Source organism: Argiope bruennichi, chromosome 9, assembly GCF_947563725.1.
Source record: "Argiope bruennichi chromosome 9, qqArgBrue1.1, whole genome shotgun sequence".
Lineage (NCBI taxonomy): Eukaryota > Metazoa > Arthropoda > Arachnida > Araneae > Araneidae > Argiope > Argiope bruennichi.
In genome coordinates, this window is record NC_079159.1 from 79494754 (window position 1) to 79515783 (window position 21030).

General features: G+C 36.8%; 27 non-coding genes across 27 annotated transcripts; all 27 read right to left on the reverse strand.

Moving 5' to 3' along the window:
• Positions 1-13: 13 nt before the first annotated feature.
• Trnay-gua (transfer RNA tyrosine (anticodon GUA)) lies at positions 14-102 on the reverse strand. Its single transcript is given in 2 exon segments — positions 14-49; positions 66-102. It is a non-coding gene; the product is annotated as a tRNA-Tyr (tRNA).
• A 180-nt stretch (positions 103-282) lies between these two features.
• Positions 283-371, reverse strand: Trnay-gua (transfer RNA tyrosine (anticodon GUA)). The gene is given in 2 exon segments: positions 283-318; positions 335-371. It is a non-coding gene; the product is annotated as a tRNA-Tyr (tRNA).
• A 4329-nt stretch (positions 372-4700) lies between these two features.
• Positions 4701-4789, reverse strand: Trnay-gua (transfer RNA tyrosine (anticodon GUA)). Its single transcript is given in 2 exon segments — positions 4701-4736; positions 4753-4789. It is a non-coding gene; the product is annotated as a tRNA-Tyr (tRNA).
• A 449-nt stretch (positions 4790-5238) lies between these two features.
• Trnay-gua (transfer RNA tyrosine (anticodon GUA)) lies at positions 5239-5327 on the reverse strand. Its single transcript is given in 2 exon segments — positions 5239-5274; positions 5291-5327. It is a non-coding gene; the product is annotated as a tRNA-Tyr (tRNA).
• Positions 5328-5507: 180 nt separating this feature from the next.
• Positions 5508-5596, reverse strand: Trnay-gua (transfer RNA tyrosine (anticodon GUA)). Its single transcript is given in 2 exon segments — positions 5508-5543; positions 5560-5596. It is a non-coding gene; the product is annotated as a tRNA-Tyr (tRNA).
• A 180-nt stretch (positions 5597-5776) lies between these two features.
• Trnay-gua (transfer RNA tyrosine (anticodon GUA)) lies at positions 5777-5865 on the reverse strand. The gene is given in 2 exon segments: positions 5777-5812; positions 5829-5865. It is a non-coding gene; the product is annotated as a tRNA-Tyr (tRNA).
• A 180-nt stretch (positions 5866-6045) lies between these two features.
• Trnay-gua (transfer RNA tyrosine (anticodon GUA)) lies at positions 6046-6134 on the reverse strand. Its single transcript is given in 2 exon segments — positions 6046-6081; positions 6098-6134. It is a non-coding gene; the product is annotated as a tRNA-Tyr (tRNA).
• A 1255-nt stretch (positions 6135-7389) lies between these two features.
• Positions 7390-7478, reverse strand: Trnay-gua (transfer RNA tyrosine (anticodon GUA)). The gene is given in 2 exon segments: positions 7390-7425; positions 7442-7478. It is a non-coding gene; the product is annotated as a tRNA-Tyr (tRNA).
• A 180-nt stretch (positions 7479-7658) lies between these two features.
• Positions 7659-7747, reverse strand: Trnay-gua (transfer RNA tyrosine (anticodon GUA)). Its single transcript is given in 2 exon segments — positions 7659-7694; positions 7711-7747. It is a non-coding gene; the product is annotated as a tRNA-Tyr (tRNA).
• Positions 7748-7927: 180 nt separating this feature from the next.
• Positions 7928-8016, reverse strand: Trnay-gua (transfer RNA tyrosine (anticodon GUA)). The gene is given in 2 exon segments: positions 7928-7963; positions 7980-8016. It is a non-coding gene; the product is annotated as a tRNA-Tyr (tRNA).
• Positions 8017-8196: 180 nt separating this feature from the next.
• On the reverse strand, positions 8197-8285 carry Trnay-gua (transfer RNA tyrosine (anticodon GUA)). Its single transcript is given in 2 exon segments — positions 8197-8232; positions 8249-8285. It is a non-coding gene; the product is annotated as a tRNA-Tyr (tRNA).
• Positions 8286-9003: 718 nt separating this feature from the next.
• Positions 9004-9092, reverse strand: Trnay-gua (transfer RNA tyrosine (anticodon GUA)). The gene is given in 2 exon segments: positions 9004-9039; positions 9056-9092. It is a non-coding gene; the product is annotated as a tRNA-Tyr (tRNA).
• Positions 9093-9272: 180 nt separating this feature from the next.
• Trnay-gua (transfer RNA tyrosine (anticodon GUA)) lies at positions 9273-9361 on the reverse strand. The gene is given in 2 exon segments: positions 9273-9308; positions 9325-9361. It is a non-coding gene; the product is annotated as a tRNA-Tyr (tRNA).
• A 180-nt stretch (positions 9362-9541) lies between these two features.
• Positions 9542-9630, reverse strand: Trnay-gua (transfer RNA tyrosine (anticodon GUA)). The gene is given in 2 exon segments: positions 9542-9577; positions 9594-9630. It is a non-coding gene; the product is annotated as a tRNA-Tyr (tRNA).
• A 180-nt stretch (positions 9631-9810) lies between these two features.
• On the reverse strand, positions 9811-9899 carry Trnay-gua (transfer RNA tyrosine (anticodon GUA)). Its single transcript is given in 2 exon segments — positions 9811-9846; positions 9863-9899. It is a non-coding gene; the product is annotated as a tRNA-Tyr (tRNA).
• Positions 9900-10079: 180 nt separating this feature from the next.
• Trnay-gua (transfer RNA tyrosine (anticodon GUA)) lies at positions 10080-10168 on the reverse strand. Its single transcript is given in 2 exon segments — positions 10080-10115; positions 10132-10168. It is a non-coding gene; the product is annotated as a tRNA-Tyr (tRNA).
• A 180-nt stretch (positions 10169-10348) lies between these two features.
• Trnay-gua (transfer RNA tyrosine (anticodon GUA)) lies at positions 10349-10437 on the reverse strand. The gene is given in 2 exon segments: positions 10349-10384; positions 10401-10437. It is a non-coding gene; the product is annotated as a tRNA-Tyr (tRNA).
• A 718-nt stretch (positions 10438-11155) lies between these two features.
• Positions 11156-11244, reverse strand: Trnay-gua (transfer RNA tyrosine (anticodon GUA)). Its single transcript is given in 2 exon segments — positions 11156-11191; positions 11208-11244. It is a non-coding gene; the product is annotated as a tRNA-Tyr (tRNA).
• A 180-nt stretch (positions 11245-11424) lies between these two features.
• Trnay-gua (transfer RNA tyrosine (anticodon GUA)) lies at positions 11425-11513 on the reverse strand. Its single transcript is given in 2 exon segments — positions 11425-11460; positions 11477-11513. It is a non-coding gene; the product is annotated as a tRNA-Tyr (tRNA).
• A 180-nt stretch (positions 11514-11693) lies between these two features.
• Trnay-gua (transfer RNA tyrosine (anticodon GUA)) lies at positions 11694-11782 on the reverse strand. Its single transcript is given in 2 exon segments — positions 11694-11729; positions 11746-11782. It is a non-coding gene; the product is annotated as a tRNA-Tyr (tRNA).
• A 180-nt stretch (positions 11783-11962) lies between these two features.
• Positions 11963-12051, reverse strand: Trnay-gua (transfer RNA tyrosine (anticodon GUA)). Its single transcript is given in 2 exon segments — positions 11963-11998; positions 12015-12051. It is a non-coding gene; the product is annotated as a tRNA-Tyr (tRNA).
• Positions 12052-13576: 1525 nt separating this feature from the next.
• On the reverse strand, positions 13577-13665 carry Trnay-gua (transfer RNA tyrosine (anticodon GUA)). The gene is given in 2 exon segments: positions 13577-13612; positions 13629-13665. It is a non-coding gene; the product is annotated as a tRNA-Tyr (tRNA).
• A 449-nt stretch (positions 13666-14114) lies between these two features.
• Trnay-gua (transfer RNA tyrosine (anticodon GUA)) lies at positions 14115-14203 on the reverse strand. The gene is given in 2 exon segments: positions 14115-14150; positions 14167-14203. It is a non-coding gene; the product is annotated as a tRNA-Tyr (tRNA).
• Positions 14204-14383: 180 nt separating this feature from the next.
• Positions 14384-14472, reverse strand: Trnay-gua (transfer RNA tyrosine (anticodon GUA)). The gene is given in 2 exon segments: positions 14384-14419; positions 14436-14472. It is a non-coding gene; the product is annotated as a tRNA-Tyr (tRNA).
• Positions 14473-14921: 449 nt separating this feature from the next.
• On the reverse strand, positions 14922-15010 carry Trnay-gua (transfer RNA tyrosine (anticodon GUA)). The gene is given in 2 exon segments: positions 14922-14957; positions 14974-15010. It is a non-coding gene; the product is annotated as a tRNA-Tyr (tRNA).
• A 987-nt stretch (positions 15011-15997) lies between these two features.
• On the reverse strand, positions 15998-16086 carry Trnay-gua (transfer RNA tyrosine (anticodon GUA)). Its single transcript is given in 2 exon segments — positions 15998-16033; positions 16050-16086. It is a non-coding gene; the product is annotated as a tRNA-Tyr (tRNA).
• A 449-nt stretch (positions 16087-16535) lies between these two features.
• On the reverse strand, positions 16536-16624 carry Trnay-gua (transfer RNA tyrosine (anticodon GUA)). Its single transcript is given in 2 exon segments — positions 16536-16571; positions 16588-16624. It is a non-coding gene; the product is annotated as a tRNA-Tyr (tRNA).
• Positions 16625-21030: the final 4406 nt, after the last annotated feature.

The window sequence follows — 21030 nt, forward strand, 5'->3', positions numbered from 1 at the left end:
CAAAATAACATCTTCCGTCGAGCCGGAGTTGAACCAGCGACCTATGGATATCGTCTTTAGGGAAGCTACAGTCCACCGCTCTGCCAACTGAGCTATCGACGGATGCGAAGGGTTTGCTGATTTCATTTTTTGAGATTGAAGTTAATTTAAATTAGGAGAAGGATGTTCAACAAAACAAAATGAAAACTATAATATTTTAAAAAATTACTTATTCGAAAAACAACAGGGAATCTAACAAATCGAACGAAACTACACTTTTAAATTCCAATCAAAATAACATCTTCCGTCGAGCCGGAGTTGAACCAGCGACCTATGGATATCGTCTTTAGGGAAGCTACAGTCCACCGCTCTGCCAACTGAGCTATCGACGGATGCGAAGGGTTTGCTGATTTCATTTTTTGAGATTGAAGTTAATTTAAATTAGGAGAAGGATGTTCAACAAAACAAAATGAAAACTATAATATTTTAAAAAATTCTATTCCAAAGAATGACATTATCAAAAATCAAGAGGATATTTAGAAAATGCGAGAAATTACATCTTTAATTTAAAATCGGTATGAAACAATCCGTAGAGCCAGAACCAAACCAAAGAGCTACGGACATCGTATTTAGTTCATCTATAGACCACCAGCTGATTTCATCTTTTAAGATTAAAGTACTTCTAAAGAAAGAAACACATCTCCAAACAAATAAAATGCTAACTATAATATTTCAAATAAATCCATGATCAAAACACAGCTGGAAATCTTACAAATCGAGGGAAACAAACAGTTTTAAATTCCATTCAAGATAAAGAGTTCCGTCGGACCAAAGGAAAAACAGCGACCTATGGATATCGTCTTTAGGGCATCTACAGTCCACCGCTCTGCCAACTGAGCTAACAACATTTGCGAAGGTGTTGCTGATTTCATTTTTTCATATTCAAGTTCAGTTAAAGGAGGAGAAGGATGTTCAACAAAACAAAATGCTAACTATAATATTTCCAACAATTACTTATTCGAAAAAGAGCTGGGAATCTAGCAAATCGAACACAACTACACTTTTCAATTCCGATCAAAATAACATCTTCCGTCGAGACGCAGCCAAACCAGCGACCTATGGATATCGTCTTTAGGGCTTCTACAGTCCACCGCTCTGCCAACTGAGCTATCGACGAATGCGAAGGGTTTGCTGATTTCATTTTTTTAGATTGAAGTTCAGTTAAAGGAGGAGAAGGATGTTCAATAAAACAAAATGCTAACTATAACATTTCCAACAATTACGTATTCGAAAAAGATCTGGTAATCTAGCAAATCGAACGAAACTATACTTTTAAATTCCAATCAAAATAACATCTTCCGTCGAGGCGGAGTCGAACCAGCGACCTATGGATATCGTCTTTAGGGCATCTACAGTCCACCGCTCTGCCATCTGAGCTATCGACGGATGCGAAGGGTTTGCTGATTTCATTTTTTTAGATTGAAGTTCAGTTAAGGGGGTCCGGGACACATTTTGAAATTTTTTTTATTAATTAATTTAAAATTTGGAAATTTTTTGTACTGATTAACCATCTTATTAATAAGCAAAATCACAACACAAAAGTTTTCAAAAATTTTTTTTTTTAAATTTAAAATTTAAATTTTTTTTGAAAAAAGTGACATTTTTTAAATTGATATAACTCAAAATATTTTTGATCAATTTTCAAAATTTTTTCATTAAATCAAACACAAATATATATTCTTTCATTTTGATTCGGCAATTTAAAAAATATTAATTTAAAAAAAATTTTAAAAATTTGAATGAAAATTTTGAAAAAATCTTGGGTACTTTTTTTTAAAAAATTCATATCTTGAAAAGTAATTTTTTTTTTAAATTTGCTGAATCAAAATTAAAGTAAACAGTTTGAAAAGTATGTGTTTCAAATTTCAGACCTCTATCTTTATATGATCTGGACTTATATCAATTTGATCAGAACAAATAATGAAAAAAAGCAACATGGTTAAAAATGCGTTTAAAGTATAAAAATAAAATTTATAAGAATTAAAACTATTTAAATACCTTTAAAAGCTTCCAGATGCATAAGAGACACCTCCCTTCCTCACAAGTGTTTGGTTTAATTTAATTTTTGCAAGTTCAACCTTTTTCCGATATAACTTAAAAGTCTCGGTCGATTTAAATAATGCCTTTCGGAGATGTCGCGTTTGCACTTTTTTTAACATACTGAGAGACGATTGGCATGGGGAAAGGAAATCAGAGTTGAACATACTTAAAGTTGAGGGTTTGATTCCCTTATTAAAATCTGTTATTCCTCTAGCCGCAGCAATGTCAACTCTAACTTTTGAACCGTTCATATTTTTGGGACAACGGGTCCAAATCATGTTGTGCAGAGACTCATTTCTGTTTTGAGTTTACCCTTTTGAACAACGCTCTAAAAGACTATCCGAGGCCAGTCTTTGAAAAATAGGCATCATTTTCACAATTATATTTTCACGCAACGGGGTTTTTAAAGCTTTTTTATGTGCAGCAGGTTTTTGATTTGAAGCAATGGCTCGTTGATAAAAACACCAAGATTCTTTTCCAGCAGGGCAAGTCGTATGTTTTGGTTTTGAGTCTGTAGAGCTGCAGTGTTGAAGAATGGCATAAATATCCCTTTTCATAGCTTTAACGTTGTTTTTATTTCTTATAATTGAATTACGGTAATACCTGGTAATTTTTTTTATTGTTGCGTCACTTAGACTGCCATATTTCTTTCCACCGAGTGTAAAGCCTCTTTTCTTTTCAGCATCTACTAAATTTCTCAAAGCAGTCCCCATCCTTTTCCCAACATGATTTATGCATTCTATTTTTTGTATCGAGACTTCCTTACCATAAACATTTGAAGCTTTTAGCTCGAGGAATGTTTTAGTGTCTCCATCTCCAACCAGTTCCACGTATCGAAATCCTAGTTTTTCGGAATTCTTCCATAATTTCAAAGCCATATTTACCTCCATTCCTCCATAAGATCCAACGTAATTAACATCACAAGATGGAGCATGACCTTTTTGCCACACAGCGAATTCCGGTGAATCTTTACCTAAAGCTTTCTTCGTTTGAATACAGTGATTACAAACTTTCGATGAAACCTGGTGATCAATTACATATCCGGTCAGCACGTCGATCACACATCCCACAGCGTAATTTGACGTGTGACCTCTTTTATGCCAAGTAGCATCATAGCTTACAGCTATATCCAAAATATTAGATGAAGATTTGGATAGAAGGGCATGAACTTCTTTAACTTTTTTTAAAGTGTCTTTCTGTTGTTCTTGAAAGTTTTCTCGAGTAGAATAATGAAAAGATTTTAAATGTCTAGTGAAAGATTTAGAATCCATGCAAGGCAAGTTCATTATACAAGAAAATTTTTCAAGTCCTGCATGTCCTTTTCCCAGTTCAGTCATAGCAACCACTGTTCTGCGATTAATATCGTATGAGCTTTTCTTATTTTCAATCACATTCGTAGAAGAGTTCTTTGAAAATTTAAAAAAACAGTTCTTGCAAGTTACATTTATATCTTGGGCCAAACCAAACTGTTTGCCAATGTGAAGTTCTAATGTATTCTGTTTGCAACAGATACAACAACAACTTAATAAAATATCATGCAATACAGACTGTTTTAAAATGATGTAATTTTCATTTACTTCTTCAGGCAAGTTTTTTCTTCACTGGAGAAATTATGTTTCGCTCATCCAAACGTTTAACAACTTTGCTTTCAGCAGCTACCAAAGTATCACAATCCAAGTTTTGTTTTCGATTTTTTTTCATGATTTCAGACCGCAAAAGTTGAGATTTCCTTTTTCTACCCATTTTAACAGCTTATGAAACCAAATAACTGCGTAAACTTTCAGAAAAAATTAGAAGAAAACAAACTTTAGAGCAGGGAACTAAAAAGCACGTTGTCTCATGAAATGTAAACACAGAGGTTCAAATAAACACTGAATCTCTTCGTTTCATTTCATTATTGAAGGAGTTGAGTTGTATACAAACTAAATCTAGGATTTAAAATAAAATATTTAAAAATTTATTTCCAAAAAATCAAAAATTACGCTAAAACAACGCCAGGAAATGTTTGTTTACATTTAAAGAGATGAAGTTGCCATGGCAACGCCTTTTTTACAGTTGGAATTTCAAAGCAATGGTCAACAAAAATTATGATATCACCCGTTCTAATTAAGATATAAACATGATTTTAATGTTATTTTAAGCAGAAACGCCTACAGGATTTTTTCAGCTAAAAAAAAAAATTCGAAAATTTGTCGATCTATGTGTCCCGGACCCCCTTAAAGGAGGAGAAGGATGTTCAACAAAACAAAATGCTAACTATAATATTTCCAACAATTACTTATTCGAAAAAGAGCTGGTAATCTAGCAAATCGAACGAAACTATACTTTTAAATTCCAATCAAAATAACATCTTCCGTCGAGCCGGAGTTGAACCAGCGACCTATGGATATCATCTTTAGGGCGTCTACAGTCCACCGCTCTGCCAACTGAGCTGTCGACGGATGCGAAAATTTTGCTGATTTCATTTTTTCAGATTGAAGTTCAGTTAAAGGAGGAGAAGGATGTTCAACAAAACAAAATGCTAACTATAATATTTCAAAAAATTACTAATTCGAAAGAGAACTGGGAATCTAGCAAATCGAACGAAACTACACTTTTAAATTCCAATCAAAATAACATCTTCCGTCGAGCCGGAGTTGAACCAGCGACCTATGGATATCGTCTTTAGGGAAGCTACAGTCCACCGCTCTGCCAACTGAGCTATCGACGGATGCGAAGGGTTTGCTGATTTCATTTTTTGAGATTGAAGTTAATTTAAATTAGGAGAAGGATGTTCAACAAAACAAAATGAAAACTATAATATTTTAAAAAATTACTTATTCGAAAAACAGCAGGGAATCTAACAAATCGAACGAAACTACACTTTTAAATTCCAATCAAAATAACATCTTCCGTCGAGCCGGAGTCGAACCAGCGACCTATGGATATCGTATTTAGGGCATCTACATTCCACCGCTCTGCCTACTGAGCTATCGACGGATGCGAAGGTTTTGCTGATTTCATTTTTTGAGATTGAAGTTAATTTAAATTAGGAGAAGGATGTTCAACAAAACAAAATGAAAACTATAATATTTTAAAAAATTACTTATTCGAAAAACAGCAGGGAATCTAACAAATCGAACGAAACTACACTTTTAAATTCCAATCAAAATAACATCTTCCGTCGAGCCGGAGTTGAACCAGCGACCTATGGATATCGTCTTTAGGGAAGCTACAGTCCACCGCTCTGCCAACTGAGCTATCGACAGATGCGAAGGGTTTGCTGATTTCATTTTTTCAGATTGAAGTTCAGTTAAAGGAGTAGAAGGATGTTCAACAAAACAAAATGCTAACTATAATATTTCCAACAATTACTTATTCGAAAAAGAGCTGGGAATCTAGCAAATCGAACGAAACTACACTTTTAAATTCCAATCAAAATAACATCTTCCGTCCAGCCGGAGTTGAACCAGCGACCTATGGATATCGTCTTTAGGGAAGCTACAGTCCACCGCTCTGCCAACTGAGCTATCGACGGATGCGAAGTGTTTGCTGATTTCATTTTTTCAGATTGAAGTTAATTTAAATTAGGAGAAGGATGTTCAACAAAACAAAATGAAAACTATAATATTTTAAAAAATTACTTATTCGAAAAACAGCAGGGAATCTAACAAATCGAACGAAACTACACTTTTAAATTCCAATCAAAATAACATCTTCCGTCGAGCCGGAGTTGAACCAGCGACCTATGGATATCGTCTTTAGGGAAGCTACAGTCCACCGCTCTGCCAACTGAGCTATCGACGGCTGCGAAGGGTTTGCTGATTTCATTTTTTGAGATTGAAGTTAATTTAAATTAGGAGAAGGATGTTCAACAAAACAAAATGAAAACTATAATATTTTAAAAAATTACTTATTCGAAAAACAGCAGGGAATCTAACAAATCGAACGAAACTACACTTTTAAATTCCAATCAAAATAACATCTTCCGTCGAGCCGGAGTTGAACCAGCGACCTATGGATATCGTCTTTAGGGAAGCTACAGTCCACCGCTCTGCCAACTGAGCTATCGACGGATGCGAAGGGTTTGCTGATTTCATTTTTTCAGATTGAAGTTCAGTTAAAGGAGTAGAAGGATGTTCAACAAAACAAAATGCTAACTATAATATTTCCAACAATTACTTATTCGAAAAAGAGCTGGGAATCTAGCAAATCGAACGAAACTACACTTTTAAATTCCAATCAAAATAACATCTTCCGTCGAGCCGGAGTTGAACCAGCGACCTATGGATATCGTCTTTAGGGAAGCTACAGTAAACCGCTCTGCCAACTGAGCTATCGACGGATGCGAAGGGTTTGCTGATTTCATTTTTTCAGATTGAAGTTAATTTAAATTAGGAGAAGGATGTTCAACAAAACAAAATGAAAACTAAATATTTTAAAAAATTACTTATTCGAAAAACAGCAGGGAATCTAACAAATCGAACGAAACTACACTTTTAAATTCCAATCAAAATAACATCTTCCGTCGAGCCGGAGTTGAACCAGCGACCTATGGATACCATCTTTAGGGTATCTACATTCCACCGCTCTGCCTACTGAGCTATCGACGGATGCGAAGGTTTTGCTGATTTCATTTTTTCAGATTGAAGTTCAGTTAAAGGAGAAGAAGGATGTTCAACAAAACAAAATGCTAACTATAATATTTCCAACAATTACTTATTCGAAAAAGAGCTGGGAATCTAGCAAATCGAACGAAACTACACTTTTAAATTCCAATCAAAATAACATCTTCCGTCGAGCCGGAGTTGAACCATCGACCTATGGATATCGTCTTTAGGGAAGCTACAATCCACCGCTCTGCCAACTGAGCTATCGACGGATGCGAAGGGTTTGCTGATTTCATTTTTTGAGATTGAAGTTAATTTAAATTAGGAGAAGGATGTTCAACAAAACAAAATGAAAACTATAATATTTTAAAAAATTACTTATTCGAAAAACAGCAGGGAATCTAACAAATCGAACGAAACTACACTTTTAAATTCCAATCAAAATAACATCTTCCGTCGAGCCGGAGTCGAACCAGCGACCTATGGATACCGTCTTTAGGGCATCTACATTCCACCGCTCTGCCTACTGAGCTATCGACGGACGCGAAGGTTTTGCTGATTTCATTTTTTCAGATTGAAGTTCAGTTAAAGGGGTAGAAGGATGTTCAACAAAACAAAATGCTAACTATAATATTTCCAACAATTACTTATTCGAAAAAGAGCTGGGAATCTAGCAAATCGAACGAAACTACACTTTTAAATTCCAATCAAGATAACATCTTCCGTCGAGCCGGAGTTGAACCAGCGACCTATGGATATCGTCTTTAGGGAAGCTACAGTCCACCGCTCTGCCAACTGAGCTATCGACGGATGCGAAGGGTTTGCTGATTTCATTTTTTGAGATTGAAGTTAATTTAAATTAGGAGAAGGATGTTCAACAAAACAAAATGAAAACTATAATATTTTAAAAAATTACTTATTCGAAAAACAGCAGGGAATCTAACAAATCGAACGAAACTACACTTTTAAATTCCAATCAAAATAACATCTTCCGTCGAGCCGGAGTTGAACCAGCGACCTATGGATATCGTCTTTAGGCAAGCTACAGTCCACCGCTCTGCCAACTGAGCTATCGACGGATGCGAAGGGTTTGCTGATTTCATTTTTTGAGATTGAAGTTAATTTAAATTAGGAGAAGGATGTTCAACAAAACAAAATGAAAACTATAATATTTTAAAAAATTACTTATTCGAAAAACAGCAGGGAATCTAACAAATCGAACGAAACTACACTTTTAAATTCCAATCAAAATAACATCTTCCGTCGAGCCGGAGTTGAACCAGCGACCTATGGATATCGTCTTTAGGGAAGCTACAGTCCACCGCTCTGCCAACTGAGCTATCAACGGATGCGAAGGGTTTGCTGATTTCATTTTTTGTGATTGAAGTTAATTTAAATTAGGAGAAGGATGTTCAACAAAACAAAATGAAAACTATAATATTTTAAAAAATTACTTATTCGAAAAAAAGCAGGGAATCTAACAAATCGAACGAAACTACACTTTTAAATTCCAATCAAAATAACATCTTCCGTCGAGCCGGAGTTGAACCAGCGACCTATGGATATCGTCTTTAGGGAAGCTACAGTCCACCGCTCTGCCAACTGAGCTATCCACGGATGCGAAGGGTTTGCTGATTTCATTTTTTGAGATTGAAGTTAATTTAAATTAGGAGAAGGATGTTCAACAAAACAAAATGAAAACTATAATATTTTAAAAAATTACTTATTCGAAAAACAGCAGGGAATCTAACAAATCGAACGAAACTACACTTTTAAATTCCAATCAAAATAACATCTTCCGTCGAGCCGGAGTCGAACCAGCGACCTATGGATACCGTCTTTAGGGCATCTACATTCCACCGCTCTGCCTACTGAGCTATCGACGGATGCGAAGGTTTTGCTGATTTCATTTTTTCAGATTGAAGTTCAGTTAAAGGAGAAGAAGGATGTTCAACAAAACAAAATGCTAACTATAATATTTCCAACAATTACTTATTCGAAAAAGAGCTGGGAATCTAGCAAATCGAACGAAACTACACTTTTAAATTCCAATCAAAATAACATCTTCCGTCGAGCCGGAGTCGAACCAGCGACCTATGGATACCGTCTTTAGGGCATCTACATTCCACCGCTCTGCCTACTGAGCTATCGACGGATGCGAAGGTTTTGCTGATTTCATTTTTTCAGATTGAAGTTCAGTTAAAGGGGTAGAAGGATGTTCAACAAAACAAAATGCTAACTATAATATTTCCAACAATTACTTATTCGAAAAAGAGCTGGGAATCTAGCAAATCGAACGAAACTACACTTTTAAATTCCAATCAAGATAACATCTTCCGTCGAGCCGGAGTTGAACCAGCGACCTATGGATATCGTCTTTAGGGAAGCTACAGTCCACCGCTCAGCCAACTGAGCTATCGACGGATGCGAAGGGTTTGCTGATTTCATTTTTTGAGATTGAAGTTAATTTAAATTAGGAGAAGGATGTTCAACAAAACAAAATGAAAACTATAATATTTTAAAAAATTACTTATTCGAAAAACAGCAGGGAATCTAACAAATCGAACGAAACTACACTTTTAAATTCCAATCAAAATAACATCTTCCGTCGAGCCGGAGTTGAACCAGCGACCTATGAATATCGTCTTTAGGGAAGCTACAGTCCACCGCTCTGCCAACTGAGCTATCGACGGATGCGAAGGGTTTGCTGATTTCATTTTTTGAGATTGAAGTTAATTTAAATTAGGAGAAGGATGTTCAACAAAACAAAATTAAAACTATAATATTTTAAAAAATTACTTATTGGAAAAACAGCAGGGAATCTAACAAATCGAACGAAACTACACTTTTAAATTCCAATCAAGATAACATCTTCCGTCGAGCCGGAGTTGAACCAGCGACCTATGGATATCGTCTTTAGGGAAGCTACAGTCCACCGCTCTGCCAACTGAGCTATCGACGGATGCGAAGGGTTTGCTGATTTCATTTTTTGAGATTGAAGTTAATTTCAATTAGGAGAAGGATGTTCAACAAAACAAAATGAAAACTATAATATTTTAAAAAATTACTTATTCGAAAAACAGCAGGGAATCTAACAAATCGAACGAAACTACACTTTTAAATTCCAATCAAAATAACATCTTCCGTCGAGCCGGAGTTGAACCAGCGACCTATGGATATCGTCTTTAGGCAAGCTACAGTCCACCGCTCTGCCAACTGAGCTATCGACGGATGCGAAGGGTTTGCTGATTTCATTTTTTGAGATTGAAGTTAATTTAAATTAGGAGAAGGATGTTCAACAAAACAAAATGAAAACTATAATATTTTAAAAAATTACTTATTCGAAAAACAGCAGGGAATCTAACAAATCGAACGAAACTACACTTTTAAATTCCAATCAAAATAACATCTTCCGTCGAGCCGGAGTTGAACCAGCGACCTATGGATATCGTCTTTAGGGAAGCTACAGTCCACCGCTCTGCCAACTGAGCTATCGACGGATGCGAAGGGTTTGCTGATTTCATTTTTTGTGATTGAAGTTAATTTAAATTAGGAGAAGGATGTTCAACAAAACAAAATGAAAACTATAATATTTTAAAAAATTACTTATTCGAAAAAAAGCAGGGAATCTAACAAATCGAACGAAACTACACTTTTAAATTCCAATCAAAATAACATCTTCCGTCGAGCCGGAGTTGAACCAGCGACCTATGGATATCGTCTTTAGGGAAGCTACAGTCCACCGCTCTGCCAACTGAGCTATCCACGGATGCGAAGGGTTTGCTGATTTCATTTTTTGAGATTGAAGTTAATTTAAATTAGGAGAAGGATGTTCAACAAAACAAAATGAAAACTATAATATTTTAAAAAATTACTTATTCGAAAAACAGCAGGGAATCTAACAAATCGAACGAAACTACACTTTTAAATTCCAATCAAAATAACATCTTCCGTCGAGCCGGAGTCGAACCAGCGACCTATGGATACCGTCTTTAGGGCATCTACATTCCACCGCTCTGCCTACTGAGCTATCGACGGATGCGAAGGTTTTGCTGATTTCATTTTTTCAGATTGAAGTTCAGTTAAAGGAGAAGAAGGATGTTCAACAAAACAAAATGCTAACTATAATATTTCCAACAATTACTTATTCGAAAAAGAGCTGGGAATCTAGCAAATCGAACGAAACTACACTTTTAAATTCCAATCAAAATAACATCTTCCGTCGAGCCGGAGTCGAACCAGCGACCTATGGATACCGTCTTTAGGGCATCTACATTCCACCGCTCTGCCTACTGAGCTATCGACGGATGCGAAGGTTTTGCTGATTTCATTTTTTCAGATTGAAGTTCAGTTAAAGGGGTAGAAGGATGTTCAACAAAACAAAATGCTAACTATAATATTTCCAACAATTACTTATTCGAAAAAGAGCTGGGAATCTAGCAAATCGAACGAAACTACACTTTTAAATTCCAATCAAGATAACATCTTCCGTCGAGCCGGAGTTGAACCAGCGACCTATGGATATCGTCTTTAGGGAAGCTACAGTCCACCGCTCAGCCAACTGAGCTATCGACGGATGCGAAGGGTTTGCTGATTTCATTTTTTGAGATTGAAGTTAATTTAAATTAGGAGAAGGATGTTCAACAAAACAAAATGAAAACTATAATATTTTAAAAAATTACTTATTCGAAAAACAGCAGGGAATCTAACAAATCGAACGAAACTACACTTTTAAATTCCAATCAAAATAACATCTTCCGTCGAGCCGGAGTTGAACCAGCGACCTATGAATATCGTCTTTAGGGAAGCTACAGTCCACCGCTCTGCCAACTGAGCTATCGACGGATGCGAAGGGTTTGCTGATTTCATTTTTTGAGATTGAAGTTAATTTAAATTAGGAGAAGGATGTTCAACAAAACAAAATTAAAACTATAATATTTTAAAAAATTACTTATTGGAAAAACAGCAGGGAATCTAACAAATCGAACGAAACTACACTTTTAAATTCCAATCAAGATAACATCTTCCGTCGAGCCGGAGTTGAACCAGCGACCTATGGATATCGTCTTTAGGGAAGCTACAGTCCACCGCTCTGCCAACTGAGCTATCGACGGATGCGAAGGGTTTGCTGATTTCATTTTTTGAGATTGAAGTTAATTTCAATTAGGAGAAGGATGTTCAACAAAACAAAATGAAAACTATAATATTTTAAAAAATTACTTATTCGAAAAACAGCAGGGAATCTAACAAATCGAACGAAACTACACTTTTAAATTCCAATCAAAATAACATCTTCCGTCGAGCCGGAGTTGAACCAGCGACCTATGGATATCGTCTTTAGGGAAGCTACAGTCCACCGCTCTGCCAACTGAGCTATCGACGGATGCGAAGGGTTTGCTGATTTCATTTTTTGAGATTGAAGTTAATTTAAATTAGGAGAAGGATGTTCAACAAAACAAAATGAAAACTATAATATTTTAAAAAATTACTTATTCGAAAAACAGCAGGGAATCTAACAAATCGAACGAAACTACACTTTTAAATTCCAATCAAAATAACATCTTCCGTCGAGCCGGAGTCGAACCAGCGACCTATGGATACCGTCTTCAGGGCATCTACATTCCACCGCTCTGCCTACTGAGCTATCGACGGATGCGAAGGTTTTGCTGATTTCATTTTTTCAGATTGAAGTTCAGTTAAAGGAGAAGAAGGATGTTCAACAAAACTAAATGCTAACTATAATATTTCCAACAATTACTTATTCGAAAAAGAGCTGGGAATCTAGCAAATCGAACGAAACTACACTTTTAAATTCCAATCAAAATAACATCTTCCGTCGAGCCGGAGTTGAACCAGCGACCTATGGATATCGTCTTTAGGGAAGCTACAGTCCACCGCTCTGCCAACTTAGCTATCGACGGATGCGAAGGGTTTGCTGATTTCATTTTTTGAGATTGAAGTTAATTTAAATTAGGAGAAGGATGTTCAACAAAACAAAATGAAAACTATAATATTTTAAAAAATTACTTATTCGAAAAACAGCAGGGAATCTAACAAATCGAACGAAACTACACTTTTAAATTCCAATCAAAATAACATCTTCCGTCGAGCCGGAGTCGAACCAGCGACCTATGGATACCGTCTTTAGGGCATCTACATTCCACCGCTCTGCCTACTGAGCTATCGACGGATGCGAAGGTTTTGCTGATTTCATTTTTTCAGATTGAAGTTCAGTTAAAGGGGTAGAAGGATGTTCAACAAAACAAAATGCTAACTATAATATTTCCAACAATTACTTATTCGAAAAAGAGCTGGGAATCTAGCAAATCGAATGAAACTACACTTTTAAATTCCAATCAAAATAACATCTTCCGTCAAGCCGGAGTTGAACCAGCGACCTATGGATACCATCTTTAGGGCATCTACATTCCACCGCTCTGCATACTGAGCTATCGACGGATGCGAAGATTTTGCTGATTTCATTTTTTCAGATTGAAGTTCAGTTAAAGGAGAAGAAGGATGTTCAACAAAACAAAATGCTAACTATAATATTTCCAACAATTACTTATTCGAAAAAGAGCTGGTAATCTAGCAAATCGAACGAAACTATACTTTTAAATTCCAATCAAAATAACATCTTCCGTCGAGCCGGAGTCGAACCAGCGACCTATGGATACCGTCTTTAGGGCATCTACATTCCACCGCTCTGCCTACTGAGCTATCGACGGATGCGAAGGTTTTGCTGATTTCATTTTTTCAGATTGAAGTTCAGTTAAAGGGGTAGAAGGATGTTCAACAAAACAAAATGCTAACTATAATATTTCCAACAATTACTTATTCGAAAAAGAGCTGGGAATCTAGCAAATCGAACGAAACGACACTTTTAAATTCCAATCAAGATAACATCTTCCGTCGAGCCGGAGTTGAACCAGCGACCTATGGATATCGTCTTTAGGGAAGCTACAGTCCACCGCTCTGCCAACTGAGCTATCGACGGATGCGAAGGGTTTGCTGATTTCATTTTTTGAGATTGAAGTTAATTTAAATTAGGAGAAGGATGTTCAACAAAACAAAATGAAAACTATAATATTTTAAAAAATTACTTATTCGAAAAACAGCAGGGAATCTAACAAATCGAACGAAACTACACTTTTAAATTCCAATCAAAATAACATCTTCCGTCGAGCCGGAGTTGAACCAGCGACCTATGAATATCGTCTTTAGGGAAGCTACAGTCCACCGCTCTGCCAACTGAGCTATCGAAGGATGCGAAGGGTTTGCTGATTTCATTTTTTGAGATTGAAGTTAATTTAAATTAGGAGAAGGATGTTCAACAAAACAAAATGAAAACTATAATATTTTAAAAAATTACTTATTGGAAAAACAGCAGGGAATCTAACAAATCGAACGAAACTACACTTTTAAATTCCAATCAAAATAACATCTTCCGTCGAGCCGGAGTTGAACCAGCGACCTATGGATATCGTCTTTAGGGAAGCTACAGTCCACCGCTCTGCCAACTGAGCTATCGACGGATGCGAAGGTTTTGCTGATTTCATTTTTTCAGATTGAAGTTCAGTTAAAGGAGAAGAAGGATGTTCAACAAAACAAAATGCTAACTATAATATTTCCAACAATTACTTATTCGAAAAAGAGCTGGGAATCTAGCAAATCGAACGAAACTACACTTTTAAATTCCAATCAAAATAACATCTTCCGTCGAGCAGGAGTTGAACCAGCGACCTATGGATATCGTCTTTAGGGAAGCTACAGTCCACCGCTCTGCCAACTGAGCTATCGACGGATGCGAAGGGTTTGCTGATTTCATTTTTTGAGATTGAAGTTAATTTAAATTAGGAGAAGGATGTTCAACAAAACAAAATGAAAACTATAATATTTTAAAAAATTACTTATTCGAAAAACAGCAGGGAATCTAACAAATCGAACGAAACTACACTTTTAAATTCCAATCAAAATAACATCTTCCGTCGAGCCGGAGTTGAACCAGCGACCTATGGATACCATCTTTAGGGTATCTACATTCCACCGCTCTGCCTACTGAGCTATCGACGGATGCGAAGGTTTTGCTGATTTCATTTTTTCAGATTGAAGTTCAGTTAAAGGAGAAGAAGGATGTTCAACAAAACAAAATGCTAACTATAATATTTCCAACAATTACTTATTCGAAAAAGAGCTGGGAATCTAGCAAATCGAACGAAACTACACTTTTAAATTCCAATCAAAATAACATCTTCCGTCGAGCCGGAGTTGAACCAGCGACCTATGGATATCGTCTTTAGGGAAGCTACAGTCCACCGCTCTGCCAACTGAGCTATCGACGGATGCGAAGGGTTTGCTGATTTCATTTTTTGAGATTGAAGTTAATTTAAATTAGGAGAAGGATGTTCAACAAAACAAAATGAAAACTATAATATTTTAAAAAATTACTTATTCGAAAAACAGCAGGGAATCTAACAAATCGAACGAAACTACACTTTTAAATTCCAATCAAAATAACATCTTCCGTCGAGCCGGAGTCGAACCAGCGACCTATGGATACCGTCTTTAGGGCATCTACATTCCACCGCTCTGCCTACTGAGCTATCGACGGATGCGAAGGTTTTGCTGATTTCATTTTTTCAGATTGAAGTTCAGTTAAAGGGGTAGAAGGATGTTCAACAAAACAAAATGCTAACTATAATATTTCCAACAATTACTTATTCGAAAAAGAGCTGGGAATCTAGCAAATCGAACGAAACTACACTTTTAAATTCCAATCAAGATAACATCTTCCGTCGAGCCGGAGTTGAACCAGCGACCTATGGATATCGTCTTTAGGGAAGCTACAGTCCACCGTTCTGCCAACTGAGCTATCGACGGATGCGAAGGGTTTGCTGATTTCATTTTTTGAGATTGAAGTTAATTTAAATTAGGAGAAGGATGTTCAACAAAACAAAATGAAAACTATAATATTTTAAAAAATTACTTATTCGAAAAACAGCAGGGAATCTAACAAATCGAACGAAACTACACTTTTAAATTCCAATCAAAATAACATCTTCCGTCGTGCCGGAGTTGAACCAGCGACCTATGGATACCATCTTTAGGGCATCTACATTCCACCGCTCTGCCTACTGAGCTATCGACGGATGCGAAGGTTTTGCTGATTTCATTTTTTCAGATTGAAGTTCAGTTAAAGGAGAAGAAGGATGTTCAACAAAACAAAATGCTAACTATAATATTTCCAACAATTACTTATTCGAAAAAGAGCTGAGAATCTAGCAAATCGAATGAAACTACACTTTTAAATTCCAATCAAAATAACATCTTCCGTCGAGCCGGAGTTGAACCAGCGACCTATGGATATCGTCTTTAGGGAAGCTACAGTCCACCGCTCTGCCAACTGAGCTATCGACGGATGCGAAGGGTTTGCTGATTTCATTTTTTGAGATTGAAGTTAATTTAAATTAGGAGAAGGATGTTCAACAAAACAAAATGAAAACTATAATATTTTAAAAAATTACTTATTCGAAAAACAGCAGGGAATCTAACAAATCGAACGAAACTACACTTTTAAATTCCAATCAAAATAACATCTTCCGTCGAGCCGGAGTCGAACCAGCGACCTATGGATACCGTCTTTAGGGCATCTACATTCCACCGCTCTGCCTACTGAGCTAACGACGGACGCGAAGGTTTTGCTGATTTCCTTTTTTCAGATTGAAGTTCAGTTAAAGGGGTAGAAGGATGTTCAACTAAACAAAATGCTAACTATAATATTTCCAACAATTACTTATTCGAAAAAGAGCTGGGAATCTAGCAAATCGAACGAAACTACACTTTTAAATTCCAATCAAGATAACATCTTCCGTCGAGCCGGAGTTGAACCAGCGACCTATGGATATCGTCTTTAGGGAAGCTACAGTCCACCGCTCTGCCAACTGAGCTATCGACGGATGCGAAGGGTTTGCTGATTTCATTTTTTGAGATTGAAGTTAATTTAAATTAGGAGAAGGATGTTCAACAAAACAAAATGAAAACTATAATATTTTAAAAAATTACTTATTCGAAAAACAGCAGGGAATCTAACAAATCGAACGAAACTACACTTTTAAATTCCAATCAAAATAACATCTTCCGTCGAGCCGGAGTCGGACCAGCGACCTATGGATACCGTCTTTAGGGCATCTACATTCCACCGCTCTGCCTACTGAGCTATCGACGGATGCGAATGTTTTGCTGATTTCATTTTTTCAGATTGAAGTTCAGTTAAAGGGGTAGAAGGATGTTCAACAAAACAAAATGCTAACTATAATATTTCCAACAATTACTTATTCGAAAAAGAGCTGGGAATCTAGCAAATCGAACGAAAAAACATTTTTAAATTCCAATCAAAATAAAATCTTCCTTCGAGCCGGAGTCGAACCAGCTACCTATGGATACCGTCTTTAGGACATCTACATTCCACCGCTCTGCCTACTGAGCTATCGACGGATGCGAAGATTTTGCTGATTTCATTTTTTCAGATTGAAGTTCAGTTAAAGGAGGAGAAGGATGTTCAACAAAACAAAATGCTAACTATAATATTTCCAACAATTACGTATTCGAAAAAGAGCTAGGAATCTAGCGAATCGAATGAAACTACACTTTTAAATTCCAATCAAAATAACGTCTGTTGTCGAGCCGGAGTCGAACCAGCGACCTATGGATATCGTCTTTAGAGCATCTACAGTCCACCGCTCTGCCAACTGAGCTATCGACGGAGGCGAAGGTTTTGCTGATTTCATTTTTTCAGATTGAAGTTCAGTTAAAGGAGGAGAAGGATGTTCAACAAAACAAAATGCTAACTATAATATTTCCAACAATTGCTTATTCGAAAAAGAGCTAGGAATCTAGCAAATGGAACGAAACTACACTTTTAAATTCCAATCAAAATAACATCTTCCGTCGAGCCGGAGTCGAAATAGCGACCTATGGATATCGTCTTTAGGGCATCTACAGTCCACCGCTCTGCCAACTGAACTATCGACGGATGCGAAGATTTTGATGATTTCATTTTTTCAGATTGAAGTTCAGTTAAAGGAGGAGAAGGATGTTCAACAAAACAAAATGCTAACTATAATATTTCCAACAATTACTTATTCGAAAAAGAGCTAGGAATCTAGCAAATCGAACGAAACTACACTTTTAAATTCCAATCAAAATAACATCTTCCGTGAAGCCGGAGTCGAACCAGCGACCTATGGATATCGTCTTTAGAGCATCTACAGTCCACCGCTCTGCCAACTGAGTTATCGACGGATGCGAAGGTTTTGCTGATTTCATTTTTTCAGATTGAAGTTCAGTTAAAGGAAGAGAAGGATGTTCAACAAAACAAAATGCTAACTATAATATTTCCAACAATTGCTTATTCGAAAAAGAGCTAGGAATCTAGCAAATGGAACGAAACAACACTTTTAAATTCCAATCAAAATAACATCTTCCGTGGAGCCGGAGTCGAACCAGCGACCTATGGATATCGTCTTTAGGGCATCTACAGTCCACCGCTCTGCCAACTGAACTATCGACAGATGCGAAGATTTTGCTGATTTCTTTTTTTCAGATTGAAGTTCAGTTAAAGGAGGAGAAGGATGTTCAACAAAACAAAATGCTAACTATAATATTTCCAACAATTACTTATTCGAAAAAGAGCTAGGAATCTAGCAAATGGAACGAAACTACACTTTTAAATTCCAATCAAAATAACATCTTCCGTGGAGCCGGAGTCGAACCAGCGACCTATGGATATCGTCTTTAGGGCATCTACAGTCCACCGCTCTGCCAACTGAGTTATCGACGTATGCGAAGGTTTTGCTGATTTCATTTTTTCAGATTGAAGTTCAGTTAAAGGAGGAGAAGGATGTTCAACAAAACAAAATGCTAACTATAATATTTCCAACAATTACTCATTCGAAAGAGAGCTGGGAATCTAGCGAATCGAATGAAACTACACTTTTAAATTCCAATCAAAATAACGTCTTTTGTCGAGCCGGAGTCGAACCAGCGACCTATGGATATCGTCTTTAGAGCATCTACAGTCCACCGCTCTGCCTACTGAGCTATCGACGGAGGCGAAGGTTTTGCTGATTTCATTTTTTCAGATTGAAGTTCAGTTAAAGGAGTAGAAGGATGTTCAACAAAACAAAATGCTAACTATAATATTTCCAACAATTGCTTATTCGAAAAAGAGCTAGGAATCTAGCAAATGGAACGAAACTACACTTTTAAATTCCAATCAAAATAACATCTTCCGTGGAGCCGGAGTCGAACCAGCGACCTATGATATCCTCTTTAGGGCATCTACAGTCCACCGCTCTGCCAACTGAGTTATCGACGGATGCGAAGGTTTTGCTGATTTCATTTTTTCAGATTGAAGTTCAGTTAAAGGAGTAGAAGGATGTTCAACAAAACAAAATGCTAACTATAATATTTCCAACAATTACTCATTCGAAAGAGAGCTGGGAATCTAGCGAATCGAATGAAACTACACTTTTAAATTCCTATCAAAATAACATCTTCCGTGGAGCCGGAGTCGAACCAGCGACCTATGGATATCGTCTTTAGGGCATCTACAGTCCACCGCTCAGCCAACTGAGCTATCGACGGATGCGAAGGTTTTGCTGATTTCATTTTTTCAGATTGAAGTTCAGTTAAAGGAGTAGAAGGATGTTCAACAAAACAAAATGCTAACTATAATATTTCCAACAATTACTTATTCGAAAAAGAGCTGGGAATCTAGGAAATGCAACGAAACTACACTTTTAAATTCCAATCAAAATAACGTCTTCCGTCGAGCCTGCGACCTATGGATATCGTCTTTAGGGCATCTACAGTCCACCGCTCTGGCAACTGAGCTAACAACATTTGCGAAGGTGTTGCTGATTTCATTTTTTCATATTGAAGTTCAGTTAAAGGAGGAGAAGGATGTTCAACAAAACAAAATGCTAACTATAATATTTCCAACAATTACTTATTCGAAAAAGAGCTAGGAATCTAGCAAATCGAACGAAACAACACTTTTAAATTCCAATCAAATTAACATCTTCCGTCGAGCCGGAGTCAAACCAGCGACCTATGGATATCGTCTTTAGGGCATCTACAGTCCACCGCTCGGCCAACTGATCTATCGACGGATGCGAAGGTTTCGCTGATTTCATTTTTTCAGATTGAAGTTCAGTTAAAGGAGGAGAAGGATGTTCAACAAAACAAAATGCTAACTATAATATTTCCAACAATTGCTTATTCGAAAAAGAGCTAGGAATCTAGCAAATGGAACGAAACTACACTTTTAAATTCCAATCAAAATAACATCTTCCGTGGAGCCGGAGTCGAACCAGCGACCTATGGATATCGTCTTTAGGGCATCTACAGTCCACCGCTCTGCCAACTGAACTATCGACGGATGCGAAGATTTTGATGATTTCATTTTTTCAGATTGAAGTTCAGTTAAAGGAGGAGAAGGATGTTCAACAAAACAAAATGCTAACTATAATATTTCCAACAATTACTCATTCGAAAGAGAGCTGGGAATCTAGCGAATCGAATGAAACTACACTTTTAAATTCCAATCAAAATAACGTCTTTTGTCGAGCCGGAGTCGAACCAGCGACCTATGGATATCGTCTTTAGAGCATCTACAGTCCACCGCTCTGCCAACTGAGCTATCGACGGAGGCGAAGGTTTTGCTGATTTCATTTTTTCAGATTGAAGTTCAGTTAAAGGAGTAGAAGGATGTTCAACAAAACAAAATGCTAACTATAATATTTCCAACAATTGCTTATTCGAAAAAGAGCTAGGAATCTAGCAAATGGAACGAAACTACACTTTTAAATTCCAATCAAAATAACATCTTCCGTGGAGCCGGAGTCGAACCAGCGACCTATGATATCCTCTTTAGGGCATCTACAGTCCACCGCTCTGCCAACTGAGTTATCGACGGATGCGAAGGTTTTGCTGATTTCATTTTTTCAGATTGAAGTTCAGTTAAAGGAGTAGAAGGATGTTCAACAAAACAAAATGCTAACTATAATATTTCCAACAATTACTCATTCGAAAGAGAGCTGGGAATCTAGCGAATCGAATGAAACTACACTTTTAAATTCCTATCAAAATAACATCTTCCGTGGAGCCGGAGTCGAACCAGCGACCTATGGATATCGTCTTTAGGGCATCTACAGTCCACCGCTCAGCCAACTGAGCTATCGACGGATGCGAAGGTTTTGCTGATTTCATTTTTTCAGATTGAAGTTCAGTTAAAGGAGTAGAAGGATGTTCAACAAAACAAAATGCTAACTATAATATTTCCAACAATTACTTATTCGAA